The sequence below is a fragment of the Chelonia mydas genome, chromosome 2, assembly GCF_015237465.2.
Source record: "Chelonia mydas isolate rCheMyd1 chromosome 2, rCheMyd1.pri.v2, whole genome shotgun sequence".
NCBI classification, from domain to species: Eukaryota; Metazoa; Chordata; order Testudines; family Cheloniidae; genus Chelonia; species Chelonia mydas.
Genome location: NC_057850.1, coordinates 40,554,893 through 40,559,517, shown reverse-complemented (window position 1 = coordinate 40,559,517; position 4,625 = coordinate 40,554,893). Strand labels below are relative to the sequence as shown.

Genomic DNA, 4,625 nt, shown 5'->3' with positions numbered 1-4,625 from the left:
AAAGTGGGGAGAGATTTGCAAGATAGATAATGAGGGGGCAGTGAGTTCTATACCCTCGTGAGTTCTATACCCACATGAGAGGAAGTGGTGAAATCCCTGAGAACAGATGGTGTCTGAGCATACACCCATCAAAAAGAAACTCAATGAAAAGGCTTATGTATTATGATAGACCCAGGCCAGTTGGGTACAGCAGAGTAGCCAAAGGCAGATATACTGGCCACTGGATTCGCAGTTTTCTGTTCCCTGACTGACCGGAGCAAGGGCTGCTCCAGGCTAATGAGAACACCTGACTCCAATTAACCTGTAAAAAGTCAGGTGAGGCCATTAAGGTAATGTGAACACCTGAGTCTAATTAAGGCCCTTCTGATACTATAAAAGGGCTCACTCCAGTCAGGCTGAGGAAAGCCTGGGAGCGAAAGGAAAAGGAAAAAGTGTGGCTGAAGAGCTTGTTAATGAAGACACCCTCAAGCCATCAGTAAGGGAGCCCTAAGGTAAGGGTGAAGAAGAGAAAAGCGGGAGAGCCTTGGGAAAGTGGCCCAGGGAGATGTAGCAACTCTGGCAGCGAAAGGTCGGCTGCCAACAGCTGCTACCATTAGGGTCCCTGGACCGGAACCCGGGATAGAGGGCGGGCCCGGGTTCCCCCCTAACCTGCCACTACAGAAACACCTCCTGGAAGGGGAAGACAGGCCCCTGTTAGGACAGGAGGCTAAACTATTCTGAAATAAGCCCCTAGGGACAACAGAGACTGTGGGAGTTCTCTCACCAACCTCCTTGCTGGCTTATGATGAAAAGGGCTTGGTAGACTGTAACCCTGGCCCTAGAGAGAGAAGGGCTATGTGGAGGGTTGCAGTGAGCCACTGAGGCTAGCATAAACCACCTAGAAGTGCGGGACCCACGGGGACAAGGTCAGAGCTCTGCAACGGTATATAAAGTAACTCACCTGTGGTAGAGTAGGGGGTAAAATTTGCCTCCCTTTATGCCATTTGAATTCACCCCTTGGAGAAGGCAGGCAATGTTTGCACCCCAGGGACTGTGTGAGGAGAAGTCAGCTTTAAATTGCACTGGAGACCTCTGCTTGGTGGAGCATGCACAGGAGTTGTGCTGAATCAGACATTCCCCAGTCATTCTGATTATATATCCCTGAACAGCAATCATGATTAGCTGTGCTAACTGGCTTCAAGCTTCCTAGAAGAGTCAAAGAAACCTTAGAACAATGCCACCCACCTCCGGGGAGATTTTCCACCACTGGGAACCATACATTTTGGCTTGTGCCAACAGCATCCTATCCCCAAACCGAATCAAGCCATGAAGAGGTAATGTAATAAAAACCCAAATCCTTTCTGGCTGCAATAGAATGATGGCCTCAAATGATATTACTAATGACCACTTTGTTAGAACATCTATACACAATTCTAGGCCAGATGAGCATTTGTTTAATTTGATTGATTTGGTTTGTAACTTTGTACCATTTTCATTTACCAGCAAGGTGTAATACAGTTAATGGAGATTTCCTAAAGTGTGCATATGTCAATAGTCACCTGTGATGCTAACCTGTGATGCAGAGGACCTGCATGGGCTCTCCTGCCACTCAAGCCCCAACTGTGCAGGAGACATGCAGGAAGGGTGCCTGTATATACCCTGTCTGCTGTGGAGGAGAGCTGTACTCTGGCCCTGATCCAGCTAAGCACTTAAACATGTGCTTTATTTTTTGAAGCATATGAATAGTACCATTGACTTCAATAGGACTTCTCACATGCTTAAGTGCTTTGCTGGATCAGGTCCAGAAGGCTCAGCATCATGTCAGATCTAGTCCGAGATCCACATGGGCTATTGCTGACAACGGTGAAGGGGCGTGGCAAGGGGCATGTAAATCCAGCACACTGGGGGCCAGGGCCATTTCTCCCTCCCCTAGGATGGAGTAACACCTGCCCCTTTGTGCTCTGGCTTTGGGTTTAGGGGGGTGAGTTTCACCTTCCCAGCTTTCTGACACATCATCTGCATTAAAGCCAATTAGCTGGACAGAGTAATACACCCATATTGATGTCACACGGTGTATAAAGAGGTTTGCTAATTCACTGGCATAAATAACCATTACCTTGCTCATAATGATAATTTGTTGCCCTTTATCTAGGAACAGAGGATTTAATTTCACTCACTCTATTTCTGAAGAGGAACTAAGATAGTTGATATTTGCCTGTGGTAGCAGGGGACTTGATAACCCAGGAGGTCCTATGCCCATTTAAAAAATCTGTTTAAATTTGCTTTAGTGATTCTTGACAAAAAGAAAATGGACAGCGAAGGAAAGATTCCCTTTCATTTGGGTCCAGATGAAAGACTGGCTGATCTATTAAGTTTTCGTGAGCATAGTTCAGTTCTCAAGACTTACGATACAAATAAATGTATTTGAATATGTAATTTTTTTATGCTGCTATGCCATTTTATTGTAGCAATAGATCAGAACCAGAGTGAATGGAAAAGCAAATAGCTATTGTTCTTCTACAGGGGAAAGCCAAGTGTAAGCAATCCCATAAGTGCTACTTGTATTTCCCACAGATATTGAATGCACAGCTTGAAAGGTTGCTTGACAAAACATCAAACAGCTCTCCTACAGCAAAGGAAGACTGCGATTGTGTTTAATTCATAAAATAATTTGTGACCCCTGGGAATAGCTGTTGTGATGACTGAGGTATTGGGCCCTGTTTTAACATAGGAAAGGCACAGTTCCCATACCCATAGAAACATTTCAGTGGATAATTTGTTACGGGGAAGCTCCACTCATGCCACTGACCTCTAACCTGCCACATCCAGAGTTGGCCTCTTGCAATATTGGCCATGGAAGTAATGAAAAACTGGTAGACTTACTGGTGAGCCAGAGACCTCCCGAAGACAAAATATTCCACTCTTTTCCAGCCTTCTCTTTGCACTAGATGAGTTTAAGAGCCCCCCTGCTTCCTGAACATGGCACCTTCCTCCCAAGGAATGATGGAAAGAAGGAGAAAAGGCAGAGCTTCTCCAGAGCTGTGGTGCTTGGTTGCTTGACTTATTTTGATTGCAAACTCCCTTCTTCCTATTTCAAACTTTTAATTGTGGAAAAAATACATTTGGGAGATAGCAGCTGGTATCCTGACACCATGACCACTCAGCCCTGCACTGTCCCCGATCATCACTTAGCTAGGGAAATCCCATTCTCCCCTGAAGGGACTAAGTGAAGGCATCATCTTCCTCCCAGAAATTAGGCTCCAGTGAGCCCACTGCCATGTATAGTCATATCTAATAAAGGGGAAGAATCTCAGACTGTGCCTCAAAGGAAGGGGCATGTCTGAGGTCTGTGGATGTCCCATGCTCTGGAACTGCACTACCCTTTGTAAGAAGAGGATCTAACAGGGCCGTGGCACTCGAGTCAGGCCTCGTGTCTGCAGGGCAGCAGTGTCAGAGCGTGGCCCTTTGGGTCACATGCCTTGGGCACTTCTAGAAAGTTCTAGCTGGAGGTGGGTGAATTATTTGTCCCCCGCTCCAGCAAAACCAAAACTAAAAAATGTGTGAGAGAATCAGTTACACAAAATCTGCCTAGCTCCCAGCGCTGGGCTCAATCTAACATGCCCTCCTGCCTTTAGGGGCTCACCCCTTCCTCTTTTTCCTCCCTTTGTAAACTCCCCTGCAGGTGTGAATTTTTGAGCAATTGTGGCTTTTTTGAGTGTGTGTGGATGTTTCGGTAAGAAACACTTCCAGCTGAAACATCTGTGGAAAAAATTAATATTGCGGGTACAAAATCTCGTGAACCAAAGTGCTGAAAACTTTCCCTCAACTTTTGACATAACTAATGTTGCTCCAGGAAAATTAAAAGTTACAGTATATGTCCTTGCATACACAATATGGCCACATTCATAGCAAACAGGACACAGAAGAGGGAGTGACTTGAGGCTGATGGGTAGAACACTGCATGTCGACACTTAAAACACTGCATCAGTGCAGCTGCCTAACTGTAGCATTTTAATGAGGACGCACTAAGCTGCTGGGAGAAAGCTCTCCTGTTGGCATGGTTAATCCTTGTCCCCAAGAGGCGATAGCTATGTCTGTGGGAGACATAGCACTGTCTACACGGGGGGCGGGATTAGGTCAGAATAACAACATGGCACAGGAGTGTGAAAAATCCATAGGCACACTGATATAGATCTGTAGTGTAGACCAGATCTTAAGCTAGAGAGCTGTATTGCTGGAGGAGTACATGCACCTTTTCTCTAGCCTGAAGCATCTTTGGAGACAGATTAATGATGGGGGCATGAAGGAAAGGACAAAACTGGAAATACTTCTCTCACCATATGACAGATAGTAAAGAATCACAGAACGAATTGCTTTCTTCCAACACTGAGCAAGAAACGTGATTAGAATAAGGAAAACGATATTCTCCTTAAGGCCTTTCTCTCTCTCTCTCTCTCTCTCTGCTTCACTGCAGAACTTCTGCTTAGAATTTTCCCAGCCCCTCCTGCCTGGCTTCCTACTACAGTTGTAAAGCACCCAAGCACACACCCTTCCAGCTCTGAAGCGTAAATGACAGGCTTCTTTCTCCTATGCAGGGTTTAATAAACTTTTGACTTCTTGGCCTTCAACACCTGTGGCTGATTCCT

At 45.8% G+C, this 4,625-nt stretch overlaps 1 long non-coding RNA gene across 1 annotated transcript; it reads left to right on the top strand.

The window, feature by feature from the left end:
- Positions 1-429: 429 nt before the first annotated feature.
- Positions 430-3,889, top strand: LOC122464224. The gene is made up of 3 exons (XR_006288166.1): positions 430-475; positions 1,149-1,313; positions 2,911-3,889. It is a non-coding gene; the product is annotated as an uncharacterized LOC122464224 (long non-coding RNA).
- Positions 3,890-4,625: the final 736 nt, after the last annotated feature.